Below are 23,095 nucleotides of genomic sequence, written 5' to 3'. Positions count from 1 at the left end.
CATGATGTGAAGTCCCAGTATTTAATCCTGATCAAACATACTTGTTCTGAACTATGAACATGTTCATACAGAGAGATGGCATTTATGCAGAGAATATAATTGCAAATTATGGTCATAACAAACTTATTTTTAATGCAATTTAATTATGTAACTATAACAAATTTTATTTTCAGAGTCTATAAATGGACACAGTTAATATCTCTTACATATAATATTTTGTTTACTATTTATTATTTATATTAAATACTTATGTGTATGGATATATATTAGTTGCACAATAAAACACTTTTTACTACTTTATAATCCTAGTTTAAGAATAAAATCCACCTTTTATATCTGAATTTTGTAGAAAATTTCTAGTAATCTTTACAATATATCTTTACATTTGTATATGATTGCTTGTTTCCTAAGAGTTCAGTAAGAGCCCTATAACATTTAAATTTTAGTAAGTAATTTAGGGCCAAGGTAAACAGACTTCACCTTTCCGTGCATCTAGCATCTTGTGCATACTTGGTTTCTACATCCCTTCAACTTTTGTAACTTTTATGATTCTTAAGAATAAATATTATCTTTGATCTCATGACAGTTCCTCCCCTTCTACCACATGGCTGACTCTGTCATCACTCACAGCCTTTCTTTTCCTTTGCTGATCTTTTACTTTCTTGTGACTCAGACTTTTTCCTTAGATTTATGGGCATTTGTTTATTTCAGTAATCTTTGAATTTACTGCTCAGTTCCTTACTCATTCTGTCTCTAGTTTCTTTTGTTCCATCCCTCATCCCATCCCTCATCTTTCAGTCTTTGATGTTTCAATCTCTTTCTCTGTGTCCTTATCTCTTTCTTTCTCTCTCTCAAATCTATATACTTTATTAACTCCTAGACAAGACAAACTCACTCATTTCTATTTCTGAAAAGAGAGTTCTTCTTTTGGATAAATAAAGTTTTAGTGGATGTTTTCAGTTATCACAAAAATGTTTGGTGGTAGAATTTTACTTGCCACAGTCATACTATGTCTAAAGAGTAAGTGTAATTAAGAACACTTCTCACAGCAAACACATAATTTACATAGGTCCAAATGTGTGAATGCAACCTGAGAGGGTTCATCAAAATGTCAGGGATAATTTGGTAGCTCTGGATAGAATATTTCTGATATTTATACAGAATTATTTTTTAAAAATTTCATCACATAGGCATACTTTGTAAATTATGCAAACAATAGGAGCTTTAATATCACTTTCACCTTAATTTATTTAATTATTCACAGTCCCAAACCAGGTTCCCAGTCACAAAGTTCCTTCCCACACAACTTCTCCTTCTCTGAGAGCATGAAGACCCCTTCCTTGGTATCCCTCCACTCTGGCACATTAAGTCTTTGCAGGGCTAGGGACATGCTCTACCACTGAGGCCAGAACAGCCAGCGCTGTTAAGGGAATGATATCTACAGGCAGGCAATAGGTTTAGGGACAACCTCGACTCCAGTTGTTTGGGAACCCACATGAAGACCAAGTTATACATCTGCTACACACTTGTGGGGGTCTTGGTCTATCCTGTTTGTGTTCCTTGCTTGGTGATTCAGTCTCTGAGAGCCTCCAAGGTTCTAGGTTAGATGATACTATTGGTCATCCTGTAGAGTGTCTTATCCTCTTTGGATCCTTCTATCCTTATCCCAACTCTCCCACACGATACCCCAGTTCTGTTCAATGGCTTGCATGTGTCTCTGCATCTTTTCCAGTTAGCTTCTAGGTGGAGTCTCTCACAATATAGTTATGCCTATCTGTAAGCATAGCATAGTATCATGCCCAGCGTCAAGGATCGGTGCTGGCCCATGAGATGTGTCTCACATTAGACCAGTTATTGCTTGCTGGTGCCCTCAGTCTCTGTGCGCTCTTTTTTCTTGGATTTCTTGTGGACAGCACAAATTTGGGGTTCTGTCAGTGGGTTGATGTCCTTATTCCTTCAATGGGTATCCTTCCTGGTTACAGTAAGTGGCCACTTCATTTTTAATAACACCACTGCTAGGCATCTCAGCATGGCCCAAACTTACCACACCACCAACCACCAATATACATCCAACCCCTGGCCCTCTGTCATAACTGATCCTGAACCCCACAGTTTCTTCCTCTTTCTGTCTTCTTCTCAGTTTTCTCCCTCCTCTGCCTTCTTTAACTATTTTTTTCTTTCTTCTATGTGAGATTCAAGCATTCTTCCTTTCGTGTTCTTGTTTTTTATTGGATATTTTATGTATTTACATTTAAAATGATATTCCCCTCGCTTGGTTCTCCTGTTTCCCACTCCCCTCCCTCTGCTTTTATGAAGATGCTCCCCCTTCTACCTCATTGCCCTGGCATTTCCTTACACTGGGGCATCGAGCCTTCCCAGGAGCAAGAGTCTGCTTTCCAATTGATGTCCAGCAAGGCCATCCTCTGCAACATATGCAACTGGGTCCATCCATGTGTACTGTTTGGTTGTTGGATTTGTCCCTGACAGTTCTGGGGGGGGGGATTAGCTTGGTAGATACTGATCTACTTATGGTGTTGCAAACCCCGTAGGGCTTTCTTTCTTGTGTAGCTTCTTCAGATCTGTTCATTATAGTGTGGGTATCTTGTCCTTTACAGCTATTTATAACTGTACTCATTTATAACTGAGTATACATAATGCATGTCTTTATGGGTCTTGGTTACCTCACTTAGGATGATATTTTCTAGTTCTATCCATTTACCTGCAAAGTTCATGATTCCAAGACAATGGCTTCAAGTGAGTGATTAGGAGTGTGTGCACTTTGTGAAAACAAGTAGATAACATTTCAAATGTAAATACAGAGTATCCAAAAAATATAGAAAAAAGTAACTAAATATAACTGATTAACATTCCATTATGTTACTGAAACACATTTTCTCTGTCTGTTATTTGATTGTGAGACATCTGGTGTGTTTATATTTTCTGGCCAAGAACATAGTGGAACATCTTTTGGGTATTTGACAAGGAATTGTGCTATTCCCATTTTTTTGAGAAACCACCAGATTAACTCAAAGTGGTTATATAAGTTTGAAGTTCCTCCAGCTATGAAGGACTGTTCTTCACATCCTCTCCAGCATGTGCTGTCATTTGAGTAAACACTCATCAAGTCATGTTGATAAGTATAAAATGGAGCCTTAGGGTCATTTTACTTGAATTTTTATTTTATTTTATTTTATTTTATTAGTAATGCATGCCTTTAGTCTCAGCACTGAGAAGGGAACTGCAAAGTGATCTAAGGCAAGCTTGGACAGCCAGGGCAATGCAGAACTTATCACAAAGAAGTTTTCTAAAGAAAGTTTTCCTCATTTTTACATAAAACTATATGAATATATTTGTTAGTCAGTACTTTTTTTTAAATTTTATCGTATGCATTGAAAACTTACTAGTTACAATGAGCATAAAGTACATATAAAACAAAACATAACATGGAAATAGTCAAAATTTCTTGGTGTGTAGTGATTAAACACGATGATTTTTAAATACCAAGGATTGCCAAGAGGCTGCATTCTTAACTCTTGAATTACTAATGATTTAAGGTACCACACTATGATGGGGTCATATACATTTATTTATTTATTTATTTATTTATTTATTTATTTATTTATTTATTTGAAGCACAAAAAGAAGAAAGGCCAAAATGTGTAAGCCTCAGTCCTTGTTAGGGAAAAACAAAACAGACTCGTTTTCTTATTATAAGCCCACGAGAACTTCCAGAGTGACAATAGGAGAGCAGGCTCCTACTGGACAATGAGAATAAGGTGATGTACATTAGCTAACTGAGACTTAAAGCCTCTGGGATGTCAAGTATGTAATGTCTCACTCTATAGATTGGTCTCCAACCCCAACTATTCCTTGTGCATTTTGTAACCTCCAAGAGTTTCAATGGCATTTGTTTTGAAGATGACTGAAGTTTGAGAATCCATTACTGTCTTTCTCCATTTACAGACTCTCTAGGAACTGAAGGAAAACAACACTGAGCTATCTACTGTGGGTCCCAATCATATTTAAGAACGAAATGATGAGTGTTGTAAAGGGCTCCCTATCAAGGGCATCTCTGATCTCCCGCCTCACCTCCCTTATGTTAGTAATCCTCCTTCGTCAAAGAATTTAATTTCAATGCTACAGGTTCTCTTGGTCTACCTCCCTTCCTTGGCTTGCCTCACCTCATCCCCAGGGAGGGCTGGTGCCTCAGTATGAATGCATGGGAGAGCCCAGAACAGTGAGAAAGTCCTCACAATCAGGAAACGGGACTGAGTACATAGCCTGGGGCATCAAAATGGAGGTCTGGGGGCAGAGGAAAGGACACAGCCTTCTCTGTGAAAGGCATCTCCACGGCCTCATCCTCTTCTCATTGGGAACAGTCAGTGCTTGATCTTTTGCCCTTCTGACGCCGGTTACAGAACCCCACTCGAATCACATCCTTCTGGAGCCCAAGCTGCTTGGCGATGGTAGTGATCTGCTGCAGGGAGGGCTTCGGGCTCGGCAGAAACATGCTCTCCAGATTCCAACTCAACTGGTTCTCAATGCTTGTCCACTTCCTCTTTTGAGCCTGTACCAGGATCTCCGATTTGCATATCTCCTGAAAGATCTCCCTGTTGTCAACATCCTCCACCCACTTCTCCAGCAGCGACCGCAGCTTATACATTTTCTTGAGACTGAGCTGCAGAGCCTCAAACGTGGTTGTCTGGCTGAACACCTTTCCAAAGAGAACCCCCAGGGTGAACGCCATGTTGTCCTGGCCTGGGTGTATCCCAAGGTGATTGTCTTTTGCTTCAGTAGCTTGGCAAACTGTTCTAGCTCCTTCTGTGGGGCTTTCATATCTCAAGACTCCTCTGGATTTGACTCTCCTGTCTCCAATATCATGGCACTGGGGAAGACAGTACAGGACCCAGAGGAGTCTCCTTCTGAGTTCCTACATTCGCGCTCTTGCCTGACATTCAGAATGAAAAGTCTCCACGCCAGCTTTGGGGATAGGCCCAGTCCAACCTGAGGTCCACAGAATGCCATCCCTCCACAGAACTCATATGACAGAAGACATGGGAAGATCCCCAATACCTCTGAGCCTGGTCTGATTCCAGGCCCACCTGGGGACTCTTGGAAGCTTAGCCAAGTTCGAGGGTCCACCCAGCACAACTCCAGCCCTGCCGAGCCATCACCCCCACCAGGTGGGGGTGAGAAATTGAAGTTTGAAGCCAGGTGTCCAGCCTTGTGAAAGGTGGGCACCCTGAGCCCTGGGCCTGGTGGAAAAAAGACTTCTTCAAGTGCTATGCAGCTATTTGAGACTCCTTTCTTGTGAATTCTCTGTTTATCTAAGTAGCTCAATTCTTTAATTAGGTTATTTTGTTTATTGGTGTCTAATTGCCAGAATTCTTTATGTATTTTGGATACTGACTCTCTGTCAGATAAAGGGTTTGTGAAAATTTTACCCTATCTAACTTTGTCCTATTGACAATGTGACAATGTCCATTGCCTTATAGAAGCTTCTCAGCTTTACAAGAATGAATTTATCAATTGTTGTTCTTAGAGCCTGATCCATTAGTGTTCTGTTCAGAAAAGTGTCTCCTATATCAATGCCTTCTAGACTATTTCCCACTTTTTTTTCTATGACATTTAGGGCATCAGTTTTTATGTGGAGGTCTTTGATCCACTTGGACTTCAGTATGTATCTATTTACATTCTTCTACATACAGACATCCACTTAAAACAGCACCATATGTTGGAGATGTTTTCTTCATCCGATTATATGGTTTTGGCTGTATCTGTAGATATGTGGGTTTATATTATATCTGGGTCTTAGTCCAATTCCATTCATCAAGCCATCTGTTTCTATACCAATAGAAACAGTTCTAAACCAATAGAAACATAAAACATGTAGTTTTCATTACTATTGCTGTGTAGTGGAGTTTGAGGTCAGGGATGGTGAGACATCCTTAAGTTCATTTTTTTTTTTTTTTTGTACAGGATTGCTTTAGCTGTCCTTTTGTTTGTTTGTTTATATTTTCTATGTGAAGTAAAAAACTGTTTTTCAAAATCTATAAAGGTTTGAGTCAGAATTTGAATGGTAATTGCATTGAATCTACAGATTCCTTTTTGTAATATGGCCATTTTTACTCTGTTAATACTTAAAGGATGAGCTAATACCAACACTCCTCAAACTATTAAAAAAAAAACAGAAATAGAATAAATATTGCTAAACACATTCTGTGAGGCTATAGTCACCTGATACTTAAATGAAACACACAAAAAATTAGAAAAACAAAGAAAGGAAATTTCAGACCAATCTCCCTCATGAACATTGACACACACAAATAATCAATAAAATCCTCTCAAACAATAGAATACTAGACCATGCTAAAGACATCTTCCACCAAGATCAAGTATACTTTATTCCAAAGATGCAGGTATGATTCAATATATAAAAATCCATCAATATAATCGACCATATAAACATTTTAAAAAGAAAAAAATGATAATCTCTTTAGATACTAAAGAGCCTTTGAAAAATCCAGCACTCTCTTTTGTTAAAAACTTGAGCAAGATTAAAGGTACAGGGTACATACCCAAATTCAATACAGGCAGTATACAGTAAACCAATAGCCAACATCAAATTAAATGGAGAGAAATTTCAGCAATTACACTAAAATCAGGATCAAGGCAAGGCTATCTGCTCTCTCCTCATCCCTTCAATATAATACTTGTAGTTCTAAGTAGAGCATTTAGAAAACTTAAAGAGATCAGGGGATAAATATTTGAAAAGAGAAACATCTAGTATCACTATTTGCAGATGATATAATAGTATAGATAATAGAACCCAAACCTTTACCAAAGAAGTCCTTCAGCTGAGAAACACCTTTAACAAAGGAGCTGGATAGCAAATTGACTAAGAAAATCAGCATTACTTTTTTTTATACAAACAATAAGCATATTGATAATATGGAAATAAGTAAGGAAAATAGCACTCTTCACAATAGTCACAAATAATATAGAATACCTTGGGGTAACACTTTTGTTAGACATTTTATTTATTAGCATTTCAAACATTATCTCTTTTTCTGGATTCCCCTCTGGAAACTCCCTCTCCCATTCTCCCTTCTCCTGCTTCTATGGGGGTGTTCCCCAGTCCACTCACTTAGCATACATTGGGAAATCAAGCCTTCCATGTACTAAAGGCCTCTCTTCACACTGATTTCTGACAAGGCCATCCTCTGCTATATGTGTGTCTGGAACCATGGGTTCCTCCATGTGCATTGTTTGATTGGAGGTTTAGTCCCTAGAAACACTGGGCAGGGGTGTGTTGGATGCTACTATTGTTCTGTCTATGGGGTGACTCTAACCTGATAAGTGAATGAACTGCATCACAAGAACTTCTCTGAAAATAGAAGTTGAAGAAGATATCAGAAGATAGAAAGCCCTTCTTTGCTAGTGGTTGTTAATATTAACATAGTAAAAATGGCTTTATTAATATTTTTTATATTGAAACATTATATGTAAAAGGTTAGTGTATAGATATACACAGGAAAGTATAGAGTAGTAAATAAAAGTTTCAGCATATAAATAAGTGCATAATATGGATAATAGGCAATTGACTGAATAAATATTAGTTTTGAATCATTTATAATGGCATGATATATAAAATGTACTGAATAGAAAACTTAACATTTCAGCACAGATACCCACATAAATTTACTTCTAGAAGTAAATGGGAAGAACACCCAAAACCTAAGAACATGAAAATAGCAAAGTATCTTTTCAATAGGTTATATGGAAAAGTGAAAATTTAATCATGCACACTTGAAAGTATGTAAAGCAATTCCACTAAAATCAGGAAGAGGACACGACTACCCACTCTGTTTTGTCCTCTTCAATATAATATTTGAAGTTCTAGCTAGAGCACCAAGACAAGGAGATCAACTATATATAATTTGGAAAGCAAGAAGTCAAGGTATCACTATTCACAGATAATATGATAATATACAAAAGTGATACCCAAAATACTTAAAAGAACTACTACAGATTACAAATAACATCAGCAAAGTGGCTGGATGTAAAAGTAACACAAAGGAATTGGTAGCTCTTTTCATACAAATGATTAATGGGCAGAGCAAAAAAATTAAGGGAAAAAGCAGGCTTCACATAGGCCAAAGATAAAAGATATCTTGGTGTAACACTGACCAAACAAGGAAATGATCTGTATGACAAGAGGTTCTAGTCCTCCCAAAAAATAAATTTAAGATTTTAAAAGATTTAAAAATATCTCTCATGCTTATGGGTCATAAGATTAATAGAGTGAATGGTCATCTTTCCAAAAGCAATCTACAGATTTAGTGCAACCACCATCAAATTTCCAACACATTTTTTTTTTTTTACAAACCTTGAAAGAGCAATTCTCAATTTTGTATGCAAAAAAAAGACCAATCAACAGAAAGTTAAATCAATCCTAAGCAATAAAAGAATCTCTGGAGGAATCACCATTTCTGAACTTAAGCTGTACTACAGAACAGTAATGATAATGACTGCATGGTATTGGTACAGAAGCAGCCAGTTTCTCCAATGAAGCCCCAGATATAACACCACATGCCTGTGGACACTTGATTATTGATATAGAAGGCAAAACTCTACAAAAGAAAAATGAGTCCATCTTCATCAAATGATGCTGGACCAACTGGATGTCTACATGTAGAAGAATGAAAAATCCATACTTTGCACTTTGCACAAAATTCAAGCCCGGGTGAACAAGGACATGAACTTATCACAAGGACCACTAACTCTCATAGAAGAGAAAGTGGTAAATACCATTGAAAACCTTGGAACAGGAGTAAATTTCCTGAACAGAACACCATTATCATAGGCATTGAAACCAACAATTAGTAAATGAGACCTCATAAAATTGCAAAGCGTCTTTAAGGCAAAAGATACTTTCAATAGGACAAAATGTCTACAGATTTGGAAAAGCTCTTTCCTACCCCTATATCAACAAAAAACTAATATCCAAAATATATAAATAACCTCAAAAAGTAAACTTCAACAAACCAAATAACCCAAATAAAAATGGGGTACAGAACTAAACAAAGAATTCCCAAGAGACGAATCTTGAATGGCTGAGAAGCACTTAAAGAAATGCTCTGGAGTCTAACCATTTGAATCCTTTGTATATAATGGATATAGCCCTCTATCAGATGGAGGATTGGTAAAGATCTTTTCCAATTCTGTTGGTTGATATTTTGTTCTACTTACAGTGTCTTTTGCCTTACAGAAGCTTTACAATTTTAGGAAGTATCATTTGTCAATTCTTTTTTTAATTGGATTTTTATTACTTACATTTCAAATGTTATTTCCCCTTTCCCGATTTCCCCTCTGTAATCCTCCTATCCTATCATGCCTCCACTTGTCTCTGTGAGACTGTTCCACCACCCACGAACTCCCATCCAACTCACCGCCCTGGCATTTCTGTACTGGAGTATTGAGTATTGAGAGGGCCAAGGATCTCTTCCCTCACTGATGCCTGATATAGCCACTCTCTGCTACATATGTTGCTGGAACCACAGATCCCTCTATGTGTTCTCTTTGGTTTGTCGTTTAATTTTTGTAAGTTCAGAGGTTTGGGAGGCTGGTTGATTGATATTGTTCTTCCTGTGTGCTTGCAAACCCTGTCAGCTCCTTCAGTCTTTTTTCAAACTCCTCCATTGGGAAGCCCATTCACAGTCTAATGATGGGTTGAGAGACTCTAACCCTGTATTTCTCAGGATCTGGGAGAAACTCTCCAGAGAAAGCTGTATCGGGAGCAGTCAGCATTCACTTTTTGACAACCCCATCATTTTCTGGATTTGGTAACAGTACATAGGATGTATCCCCACAGTCTTTGGTGGCCTTACTTTCAGTTTCAGCTCCAAATTTTGTCTCTGTATTTCATCCTGTGTGAATAATGTGTTTCCCCTTTTAAGAAGAACTGAAGCATCCCCTTTTTGGTGTTCCAAATTCTTGAGCTCCATGTGTTCTGAGAATTATGTCTTGGATAATCTGGGCTTTGGGGATGACATCCACTTATTAGTGAGTCCATTCCATGAGCATTGTTTGTGATTGGGTTACTTCACTCAGTATAATATTTTTGAGTTCCATACATTTGCCTAAGAATTTCATAATGTTATTGCTTTTAATAGCTAAGAACTACTCCATTGTATAGATATACATTTTTCTATATCTATTGCTCTGTTGAAGGACATCTGGTTTCTTTCAAACTTCTGGCTATTATAAACAAGGCTCTTATGAACATAGAGATGCACTTCTGTTATATAATGGACAATCTTTTGGGTATATGCCCAGGATGGTATACCTGGGTCCTTAGTACAATGTCCAATTCTCTGAGGAACCAGCAGACTGATTTCCAGAGTGGCTGTGATGGTTTACAATCCCAATAACAGTGGAGGATTGTTCCTCATTCTACACATCCTCGGAGCATCTGCTGTCACTTGAGCTTTTGATCTTCGCCACTCTGACTGTGAGGTGGAATCTTTGGGTTGTTTTGATTTGCTTTTCCCTAATATCTAGGGATATTGAGGATTACTTTAGGTGCTTCTCAGCCATTCGATACTAACTCCTCATCTGAAAAGTCTTTGTTTAGCTCTGTACCCCTATTTAAATAGGATCATTTAATTCTCCAGAGTTTAAATTCTTGAGTTCTTTGTACATATCGTCTCCCAATCTGTTGGGTGACATTTTGTCCTTTTGACATTGTCCTTGACCTTACAGAAATGTTGTAATTTCATGAATTATCATTTGTAGATTCTTGATCTAAGAGCATAAGTCATTGGTGTTCTGTTCAAGAAAATTTCCCCTGTGCCTATGTGTTCTAAGCTTTTTCCCAATTTCTTTTCTATTAGTTTCAGTGTACGTGGTTTTATGTGGAGGTCTTTGGTCCACTTGGACTTGAACATTATACAGGGGGATAAGAAATGATCGACTTGCTGTGTAAAGATTAAGCATAATGTTTTTTTTAATTTATTTTCTTTTATCTTTTTTTGGCCTTTGTTTTTTCTTGAACTTCATATAGTCTGTGAGTTGTTTCTGGGGTGTTCAGAGCTTTCGAGGTTAGTATCCAATTATCAGTGGCTGCTTATTATGACTGTTCTTTTGTGACTGGGTTATATCAGAATGATATTCTCTAGATGCATCCATTTTCCTAGGAATTTCATAAAGTCATTATTTCTGATAGCTGAGTAGTACTCCATTGTGTAAATATACCACAATTTTTGTATCCATTTATCTACAGACGGATATCTGGGTTCTTTCCAGCTTCCGGCTATTATAAATAAGGCTGTTATGAACATTGCAGTGCACGTGTCTTTCTTTGTTGTATGTTGGAGCTTCTTTGGGGTATATGCCCAGAAGTGGAATAACTGTGTCTTCAGGTAGTACTATGTCCAATTTTCTGAGGAATCGTCAAGAAATCTTTACACACCAAGAAAACTTTGACAAAATTTTATTTGCAAACTTTTATGCATAACTGATGTAGATTGTTTTTTGCAAGGTGACCATTTTTACTATATTAATCCTGCCAATCCACGAGTATGGAAGATCTTTCCAAATTCTGAGATCTTCTTTGGCTTCTTTCATCAGAGACTTGAATTTCTTGTCATACAGCTCTTTTACTTCCTTGGATAGAGTCATACTTTGGGTATTTTATATTGTTTGTGACTATTGTGAAGGTTGTTGTTTTCCTAATTTCTTTCTCAGCCTGTTGTCTTTTTAAGTGGAGGAAGGCTACTGATTTGAGTTAATATTATACTCAGCAATTTTCCTGAAGTCTTGTATCATGTTTAGAGGTTCCCAGGTGGAATTTTGGAGGTCACTTGTGTATACTATAATATCATCTGCAAGAGTAATATTTTAATTTCTTCTTTTCCAATTTGTATCCCTTTGACCTCGTTTTATTGTCTTATTGCTCTGGCTAGTACTTCAAGTACTATATTGAATAGATAGGGAGAGAGTGGGCAGTCTTGTCTAGTTCCTGATTTTAGTAGGATTTTTTTAAGTTTTTCTCGATGTAGTTTGATGCTGGCTACTTTTTGCTGTATAATTATTTTACTATGTTTAGATATGAGTCTTGAATTCCTGATGTTTCCAAGACTTTAGCATGAAGGTGTGTTGAATTTCTCAGCATCTCTTGCAATGGTCATGTTTTGTTTTGTTTAGTTTATGTACATAGTGGAATACATTGATGAATTTCCACATATTTATTCATTTTGCATCCCTGGGATGCAGCCTGTTGATCATAGTGAATGATTGCTTTGTTATGTTCTTGAATTTGAATGCAAAAATTCCCCTGGAATCTAACTTCTTGATAATTTTGTATATATTTGAAATTAACCCTCTATAAGATGTAGTTATTTTTTTCTGTCTGTTGGTTGCTGTTTTGTCCTGTTGACCGTGTCCTTTCTTTTCTGATGCTTTGCAATTTTATGCGGTCCTATTTGTTGATTTTTGACCTTATAGCATAAGTCATTGTTGTTCTATTTTCCCCTGTGCCTATGTGTTCTAAGCTCCTTCTTACTTTCACTTCTATTAATTTTATTGTATCTTTATTTTAAGTCTTTGGTCCACTTGGAATTGAGCTTTGTATGAGGAAATAAAAATGGGTCAATTGACATTCTTATACATGCTGACAGCCAATTGTGTAAGCACCATTATTTGGAAACACTGTCTTTTTTTCCCGCACTGGATGTTTTTAGCTCCTTTGTTAAAAATCAAGTAACCATTGATGTGTGGACTAATTTCGGGATTTTTCAATTATGTTCCTTTGATATACATGCCTGTTTCTGTACCAATACCATGCAGTGTTTATTGTGATTTCTCTGTAATACAGTTTGTGGTCATGTTCTTTATCAGGTTTAGGAGTTCTCTGGTGGAATTTTTGGTTTCACTTAAGTATTCTATCATATCATTTGCAAACAGTGACATTTTTATTTCTCCCTTTCCAACTGGTATCCTTTTGATCTCCATTTGCTATCTGATTTCTCTGGTTAGGATTTCTAGTACTATAACAATAGTTTACAGATAAAAACATGGGATTCTCAAGTGAGGAACATTGAATGGCTGAAAAGCACCTAAAGAAATGTTCAACATCCTTAGTCATCAAGGAAACGCAAATCAAAAAGACACTGAGATTCCACCTCATACCAGTCAGAATGGCTTAGATTAAAAAACAAAAACAAACAAAAAAAAAAAAACAAAAACAAAACAAAACAAAAAAACTCAGGTGACAGCATTTGAAATGTAAATACATAAAATATCCAATAAAAAAAGGTTTAAAACGGAAATGTCAGAAACTAATGGAAATTAAATTTAATAGGTGTAATTATATTTATTTTATAAAATGACAAGCAACAAATTAAATTTTGTTTTTAATTATAAAGTTAAATATATAAATAAAATCACAGGATTATCTTTCCATAGTACTCTAATTCAATTGCCATTATCTGTATTGCAGCTCAGAGTTGATTCTAAGTCAGTTCCCAGAGCATCTGACAACTGTACATAGGCGTACCTGCAGTCAAGCCCCAAGGCAAAATGAAATGAATTAAAATAAATATATCATAAAAAAGTAATGCTCAAAATGTTTAGTCATTAAGTGAATGCAAGTCAAAAGGACCATAAGATTTCACTTTACATCACTCGGAATGGCGAAGATCAAAATTGCAGGTGACAGCAGATTTGGGAGAGGACATGGAGTATGATGAACCCTCCTCCATGGCAGATGAGGTTCCAGACTTGTACAACCACCCTGGATGTCAGTGTGGTGGCTTTTTACAAAACTGGAAATAGTTCTACCTCAAGACCCTGTCATACTGCTCCTAGGTAAGTACTCAAAAGATGCTGTAACATATAATAAGGCCATGTGCTCCCCTTTCATACAAGCTATATTCATAATTGCAAGAAAATAAAGACCAACAGGTCCTTTAAACAAATAATAGATACAGAAAGTGATACTCATTTCATTTCCACAATGGAATTATATTTAGTACACATACACACACACACACACACACACACACACACACACATATATATATATATATATATATATATATATATATATATATATATATATATGCATGTGTGTGAGTGTGTGTTTTATAGAGAACATATATACATCCATTATAAATTTTGCAGGCAAATGGGTGGCACTAGAATATATCCTGAGTAAGGTTACTTATACCCAAGAGGACATGAATGGTACGTACTCAATGTTAACTGTATATTAGTCATTAAAGTATAGAATACCCATGGTATACCCTAAAGATCCAAAGAAGTAGATACAAACTGAACAGGTAAACCAACAGAATAAACAAACCTGTACCGTTGTGAGCTCCAAGAGGCTGAACCACCAATCAAAGAACATACATGACAGTCAGATAGCTAAGTCTTCATGGCTGCTTTGTCTGGCCTCAACTGGAGAGGATGCACTTAATTTGGAAGAGACTTGATGTACAATGGTTTGGGGATACCTAGTGGGAATACCCTCACAGAGGAGAACTGGAGGGAGGATGGAGTTTAAACTCTTTGAACAAGGAGGCAGAAAGGGGAGCAGCAATGAGTAAACTAATCAATAATTGAAAGAACCCATACTATAATTTTAGTGGTACAGAAATGATTAGCAGGGCTCCTGTGCCAAGATGATGAGCAAATCCATAAACTTCATAGTGTTGCAAGAACAACAAAATCTATAACAATGTTACTGGTGTAAAAGTAGCATGAAGACATGTACAAGGAACAGATTTTTATGCTCCTAAAATAATGACATGACAGATATAGGCATTTGCTCAAAATTATTAAATATTTTCAACACATGGCAAAATAGTACATATTCTAAATATGTGTTTTCTGTACCTTTTGAAATAAATAACTTTCTTTACTTCAATAATTTGCTATATGCATTAATGGTTGAAGTGAATTTGGAAGTTATAACTTGTTTACTGATTTACCTAGTAGTTATTGAATGTGTTGCCTCTCTCCTTTTGTGTGTGCTTTTGTATGAGTGTATGTTTTCATGTGTGGGTGGGTTTGTATAATCATTTCTGTGTGTGTGTGTGTGTGTGTGTGTGTGTGTGTGTGCATTTTTCTATGTACATGTTTATGTAATTATGTGTATTTGCTTGTGTGTGTTTGCGTGTGTGTGTGTGTGTGTAAACTTATGAAGGTTGTCACAACTATTGTGTGATCATGAATCTCACTGCTATATCATGCTCAGAAAACTGTATCTTATTGCATTTCTCTTTATATCCTTGACTTTTGGTTTTTCCAACCTCTTTGGCATTCTGTATATTGACTCTCTGCGGGAATGCAACAAATGCTAAACCTAAGGATGATTTCTAGCTTTATTATCATCTATCATCAGTGTTTTGATGAGTTATTAATCTCTGCTTTGACCATCCACTGCAACCAGAATAGAGCTGTGATAATGTCCCTGCTTGAGTCAGTCTAAAGGTATTTTTAAATACACACACCTAGGAATTTTGAAAGCAGTTTGATTATGCATCCATTTATCAAAACATCAGCGGTCAATTTTCAGAGTCATGTTAAAGGTGAATCCATCACAATTTTTAATGGAGTCTTAAAGAAATGGTCTGAGCCCTGAAGGGTTGCATGACAATACACTTTCCCAACTATGAGTATCTTACAGCAATTCCTCAAGCATTTTTTGAAAACTAGTAAACATATTTAACTTTCATTTTGCAATTCATTACCTTGCTGTACTCATAGAAGGAAAGAATTTTTGTATATTTCTGGACTGGACTAATACTTCTTAAAAACATTCTTTTGACATAAAATAACAGTTCTTCATGGACATCTCCTCTTTTCCAAGGGTACTATTTGAATGTGTTTGGTATAATAGAACTGTTAAATCATTTTCCTGGAAACAACTTGCATATTCTCAGAGAAATTATAACATGTTAGTCTTTCTTTTCTTCTTTTTTGGTTTTCTCGCAATTGTGTGTTATTTGCACATAAGAAGTTGCATTGTCTTGATAAATTATTGACTCTCACTTGCCTTATCCTGACTTCTGATAGGGTTAGTTGTATTTCTCAGCAATGTCTCAATTGTGCCCACACTTATGAAAGATTCAATGAGTGTTTCTTTATCAATGAAAGAAATAAATGGTGCCTGTACAGCGTTCTGTTATTAAACACATATAGAAACCTTAAAACTATGATTACAAGTGCATCACAATTCAGAGTATGTTCTTAATCTGTTTGAAAATATGTACAGTGTAGTTGATAAATGTCAGCTGCTGTAAGACAGTGCCTCTTTCCTTTTTGGTTTATACATTTTAGAAAAAAAGTTTTAAGTTTTTTTCTAAAGTTCTTTCTACCTCTTAATCCTATTAGATCCAGCCCAAGTGTGATAAATATCGCTATAATGAGACAAATAAGTCTTAAAATGTTCTGTTCCATGTCCCCTTTAAGGAAGATCTGAAACCTGTTGTACTCTGACATTTTGAACTCTCCCTTATAGGAGGGTCCTCTTCTCAGAGTCACCCACAGAAACAGTGTGAGTCAACACATTATTTCACCAGAGAATAAAAATAAGTCTGACTATCGTAAATATAGAGCTCAATCCTCAAGCTTAGCCTCGTGTAACATTCAGTGAGTGAATTATGTACAACATTGTTCTTGTTGCCAAACCAAAGACACATCATATATATGGAAAGGGAATTAGAGATTAAATCAATGAATACCTAAAATTAGAGTTTTCACCAGTTTGGTGAGTTGCCATGGATTATTCATGAGCTCATGTACTGAATTTATATCCTGTTGATGTGTATATTCTCATTTGGTGTTCTTGAAAAATTAACTAGTTCATTGATTTAATTAGGACAATATATACATTTATTATTTGTGTGTTTATTTTAGCTAAGGACATGGTAGGATAAAATTTCCATTAACTTTTTTTCTTATATGCAACATAATATTTAGGGAGAGAGGTTGTACAGAACCAGAGAAAAATCATAAACAGCTTGGGACAAACCACAATTATTTCATCCCTAATATTTTCAAATTTAGATTTTAATTTTTATGTAATAACAGGAGTAATCTTATCTTATAGAATGTGAAGTAGACAAAATATATATGAAACAAGAAGTTATTAAGTCAATGAATAAAAGCTTTTTGAATATATTCAAATAACTAATTTAAACTTTCTGCTCTGGGCAAGTGATTGAATCCTTGTAATTGGTAACTGGCCCTCTTTATAGAGACAAGAAGAATGCATTGTTAGGAGGCTGAGAAACATGCAGTTGGTTTGCTACTATATGGATAGAATAATAAATAATCATATTATAGAATTATTCTCAGTAAAAATTAAATTACTTTTGCAAACATGTTTAAAGCCCATCATCTTAAACTATGCTTGTTTTACAAAAGGCCTTGCTGTGTGGAAGACTGAATTAAGACTCATGAACCTCCTGTCTTAGTTTCAACCTCTTCTACTTTGAAAAGAAAAAGTTTTATAAAAATGGTGCCAATTAATACAGTGCTCATATGTTTCCCTTAAGGTTAACATTTCATATACCTTTGCTCATGTTCAATCCATAAAGCATGCACTGAGAGAGGTCCATTAACAGACTTGTCGACCTGATTCTAACCAAATGCATTGATACACCAGTGTTTCAGTTTAAGTTTCACATCCAGCATCATACATTCTAGTTGCCAGGTGACATTTTAGTATTTTTTTAGTTGAAATAGGTTCATTTCATCATGTTAAAGAGATCTTGTCATATGTTTTGTATAACCAGTCAGGTAGAAATTATTTAATTCTGTAAAATGACAAGGGATAAAATTTGACCAAGTTTGTATTGCTGTAGTTGCCCAAGGTTATCAAAAGACAAATTTCAACACATCTTAAGAATAGGAACAAGCCAATGTAATACCTGAAAGTTCTCCACTACAATGTCATGCTTTTGCCTGTGGAACATTAGACCTCAATCATGGAATTTTGTTATGGATACACATACTTCCTCTTCCTCATCACTGTTTTTTTTTATTTTACTCATCTCTGAAAATGACTTTCTGTCATTATTACAATATGACTTTTGGTTAGTCTTAATTATCTATACCCTGAGTCAATATTCACTTATATTTCTCTCTATCAGCAAGAACTCACAAATACTTTGTCATATAGTGGTAGGTGAGATGTGTCATATGTCAAACTGAGTCCGGTTCCTGAAACATACATGCTAGAAGGAGATTACTTATTCCCAATATTGTCTAATGAGTCTACACGTGTATGCATGAAAGGTCCCCATATATATATATATACATACATACATATATATATATATATATATATATATATATATATATATATATTAGTGGTGTTGGTATTTTTTGTCCTAATTCACCCTTTACTGAAGTGAAAGCCATATACATCCTTAAAATTTAGAACTCCCAGGGATTAAACTACCAACCAAATAGTATACATGGAAGAACCCATGGCTCCAGCCACATATGTAATAGAGTATGGCATTATCTGTAGAAGTCCTTGGTTCTGTGAAGGCTTGTTTTCCCAGTGTAGAGGAATGTCAGGGTACTGATGTGGATGTGCTTGGGTTGGAGGAGGAGCATTCTCATAGAATCAGGGGAAGTGGAGATGAGAGAAATTTGAAATATAAGTACATAGACTATCCAACATGCACTTTATGCTCATTGTAACTAGTAAGATTTTAATGCATACTATCAAACCTTTAAAAAAATCAAGTGCTGACAAAAATGTATTCATATACCTTTATGCAAAAATGCTTAAAATCTGTACATTTATCTTTGTTTTTTTTAATAAAGTTGTTCAATTTATAAATAAATAAATAGTTGATAGGAAGAAAAATTAATTTAAGGTAACAAACATATTTGAGTCTCTAGGTATTTAGAACCATTTTACACTTCTGCTTCTGAGTCTGAACTAAATCTGTCAGCTCTATAATCCATAAATGTACTAGGTGAGTGAGAAATACATTATTCTTATTGAGAACCAAAGTTAACCAAATTCTATGCACAAAAAATATGATGTCAGGGCTGTCAAGCTTACTCTCACATCTCTGACAGTGTTTCTTCAGTACAAGTTCTTCAGGGCAGTAGGTTAAAAACTGAAATCTATAATTTCCAATTCTTTGTGCTTCTTCTCCTCTTTCCTTCCCCTCCCTCCCTTCCTCCCTTCCTCCCTCTTTCTCTTTATCTTTCTCTTTCTCACTCTCTATTTCTCTCTCTCTCTCTCTGTTTGTGTGTGATGTGTGACAGTTTTAAATATATATATATATATATGCATATACACACATACATATATATATGTAGATATATATTGTTTTTAATTGAATCAGAGTCACTATATAAGCACAGTGCATCTACTAGGATATTTCTAAAAAAGTTAGACTGAGAAAGGAATGTCTGCATAGAATGTAGGAAATACACAGAATGAGGTCTTAGACTCCCATGAAAGGACCAAAGCAATTTGAATATAAGCATTCATTGCACTATATTTTCTGACTGTGCAAGATAAAATATGACCAAACGCTTTATGTTCATGCTACTAAAGCTTGATATCTTCTGATGAACCTGGTTCATCATAAAATGAACCCTTAAATGGTAAGACAGAAATATATTTTCTTCCTTACAATATTTTGTGGGGTACTTTTTCATATCAGGAAGAGAAGTAAAATGCAATATCTGCATACATTTATATATATGCATTTATAAATATGTACTCATATTTTAAAAGTATTTTATTTACTTTTTTTAAAGAGTCAAACCCAGGATAAATGAACAAAAACATAGCTATTACTTAACCTCTTAATAGGAATTAAACCTTTACTATTTGTTAGGTATTTGACATTTACAAAGCTGCTTACACGGTTATTGTGATAGAGATGTATGTACCAAATACTTTTAAAGTTTAGAAATGTTCTGTGAATTAAGGCACAGATGAAGAAGAATTGTTCAGAAATTCAATTGTCTTACATAAAATTTCAAGTCGAGAACATGAATAATATGGATAACCACCTTTTCCAGTTATCTAAGGATATTGAACCAAATAACACCACTCCTTCATTTGTTTCTTCTTTAGCTGAGTCTGAAATCCAACTTTTGTCTATGGAATTTTTATGAATCAAGATGGAAAGCAGAAAGAACAACTTGTAAAGAATGTAATATGGTCTTTCTAAAGAGGCATGTTTTGATACCATGACCTCCCATTCCTAAGGGGTATTGTAGAATCTGTATGGTCATACCATGAGGTCTGGTGGCCTGAAACCAGAGGCTGCAACTACTAAATACACACAAAGTAACAGAAATAACATGTTTTAATTATGCCTTTTTTAGGTGAATTTGTATCCATCCCTGAGAGATTAACATCAGATAATTCATTTCTAAGGCAGTTCTGACTATAATCTATATCAGATATCTCATATCTACAGGAAGTGAACAAATATTTTGTTTCTGATACTCTTCATAAATGTATTTTTTAGGTTTTTCTTGAAGTGTGCGTTTAATAATCTAGGGCATGCCGGATTTCTCTTTGCTCAATTGTTTTTATCCTCATGGAAATCTGTTCATGTGACATGAGATTTCTATTTTATCTTAGCTCATTTACTGGGAATCTTCTGTGCCCAGTACCAGGACAAATAACATAGTCTTGAGAAGATCCTAAAATAAAACCCTGCAAGCATTCTGTTAAATACATATTAATACATAATGTTTTTTTTTTACATTTCAAACAAGATTAAAATCTTTCTCCTTGTCTTGTAAGCTATTTTCATTATAATATAAAGGAATCCGTATGTCTCCCAGCTTACTTATGGATCCACATTATTTTTGTAATTTTGCTTGAAATTATCACAGCAAAGGAAATAATTTCATTTGTATTTGTTTTCTCCACTCACTCCTTAAAAAAATAAAAACAAAACAAACAAAAAAACAAAAAAACAAAAAAAATGTGAATTTATTTTTTTCCTCTATACATATCAAGGCCCTAGGAAATTCAGATATATTAACAATCAAGTACAAGCTAAGTGCTTTTCAAACAAGAGCATGCCGTTATCTTTAATATAAGCTTTCTTTATTGTATGAAAGTTAGCAGAAAATTTAATGACTACCTGACACAGGGAAAATATCATAGCTACACTGCCCTCTAGCGTAACATTTTAGGTAGAGCAATACAAATGCACAATATTTGCATTTTTTTAAAAAAAATATTACACACATTCCTCTGTGTGTGTGTGTGTGTGTGTGTGTGTGTGTGTGTGTGTGTGTCAGCGTGTGTAGTTTTCTGTTTCACAAGGAAGGTGCAGGCTATGTGCTATGATATTGGACTATTTTTATTTCATTCTGAAATACCAAGATTTCAAGATAATTGATTTTCTGCTGTCAAAAGCATCTATAACCAAGATCTTTCTAGCTATCCTCCTGTGCCCATGTGAACAATGGGAAAATGTGATGCAAGCTACTTTGGCATTCAGTACTGTAAGAACTGGAATTTGAATGTTCCAATCACATTATCATTCCTGCTGGCTCCTCTTTTCTAAGCATATGCAGCTTATGTAGGAGAAGAAAGGTGATTCAGCATAGCATATTTCATATTTCCATGTCTATAAAAAGCATAATTTAGGTTTTATGCCTCCAGATACATCACAGAAGGTATATGTGATAACATTTTGTTCTGTCAGCAATGAACACATAACAAAAAATATAGGACATGGAGTGTGGAAAGCATGAATGTTAGCACTAGAACATAATTTTTTTCCTGATGTGCATTAAATAATTTTGTAAGTACATAAACATGACAAAAGACGTCATGCCAGTCTTTAATGATTGCAGTTCATGATATATTTATAAATTTCTTATGCATGACCAATTGAGTTGGGGATATCTCAGTATATGTGGTTTTGTTCCTTAGATTCTGAGGAATAGAACCTAATGCCACTTCTCCCTGTGTTTTCCCAATGAACAGGAAGAGAGTCGTACAAGATTCTCTTGTTAAGCATCCTGCACTCAGGCTTCTCTTCCAGGGATGATATTTCTGGTGTATGACCATAAATACCTGTGCTTCCTACACAGTTTCTGATATGCAGATTTTGTAAGTACCTACACTACAGAGCTGGGGGAAGAGTAAGGGAGCTAATACAAATTTCAAAAGTCATTGATCTGTGTAGAGTAGGTAACTTGTAGACAAATATCTTCAGATAAATGAGTGCTGTGTAAGTACCTCAAAGCATAAATAGACTAGTTATGAGGTGATAAGTACTCAAAAACTGGCATCAAAAGAGAAAGAATGAGAGGTACCATCAAACTGAAGTCACCTGTGGGGGCATATTATGATCCTTCAAATGCTTACAGTTGCTGTGATTCTCAAGAGCTAAATAGGATAGCTGAAGAATATCCTAGTTAAAGCCCATACAGAGTGGCATAAGTCCTTGTGGAAAGCCCGAAACTTATCATGGAGAAGCAAGACAGTTCCACTGATAAGGGAATTTGAAGTGACCGTTTAAGGATATATGCGAGTTTTTCTTACAACAAGCTTACACAGGGAAGACACTTTTATTGAGTTTTATCCACTGTAGCCAGGGGAAATCAAGCACCTGTATTTATTTGAGCACTAATGCAAAGAGACCATTTTATAGGCCGGTCTTCTGGCTCTCAGTACTGGCTCCAGTGGTCATTGCATAGCCAAGACACATGAGGAAGTGACTTTAATGAGAAGGTTGTTGGTTTAAGTAAAACAATGGAAGATATTTAAATTTCTCCTGCATGACAATTAAGCTATGTATGACAGTCTACTGAATTTGGAGCTAGCATCAATATGAATTTCCCATCAGAAATTGTATATGATAGCCAAGTCTTTTGGCTGCAAAGCAAGAAAAATAAAAAGTTTCACTCACTTAAGGGTTTCAGAAGATCTTAAAGAGCTACCAATTATCTACACATGGTTGGTTTAGTTCCAAGAAATTCAAATTTTTCAAGTACATGAGGAAAAATGTTTGCATTTCCACACATGCAGGCAACAATCAAGCATTATAAAAACACATATAGTTAGTTATAG

The 23,095-nt window shown here is 35.4% G+C and overlaps 1 pseudogene across 1 annotated transcript; it reads right to left on the bottom strand.

Moving 5' to 3' along the window:
• Positions 1-4,255: 4,255 nt before the first annotated feature.
• LOC308417756 (POU domain, class 5, transcription factor 1-like) lies at positions 4,256-4,836 on the bottom strand (annotated as a pseudogene). The gene has a single exon. The product of its transcript is annotated as a POU domain, class 5, transcription factor 1-like (transcript).
• Between the last annotated feature and the right edge of the window lie 18,259 nt (positions 4,837-23,095).

This window comes from Micromys minutus (assembly GCF_963924665.1).
Source record: "Micromys minutus genome assembly, chromosome: 1".
Lineage (NCBI taxonomy): Eukaryota > Metazoa > Chordata > Mammalia > Rodentia > Muridae > Micromys > Micromys minutus.
The sequence above is the reverse complement of the archived record's forward strand: the minus strand, read 5'-3'. Positions and strand labels throughout refer to the sequence as shown.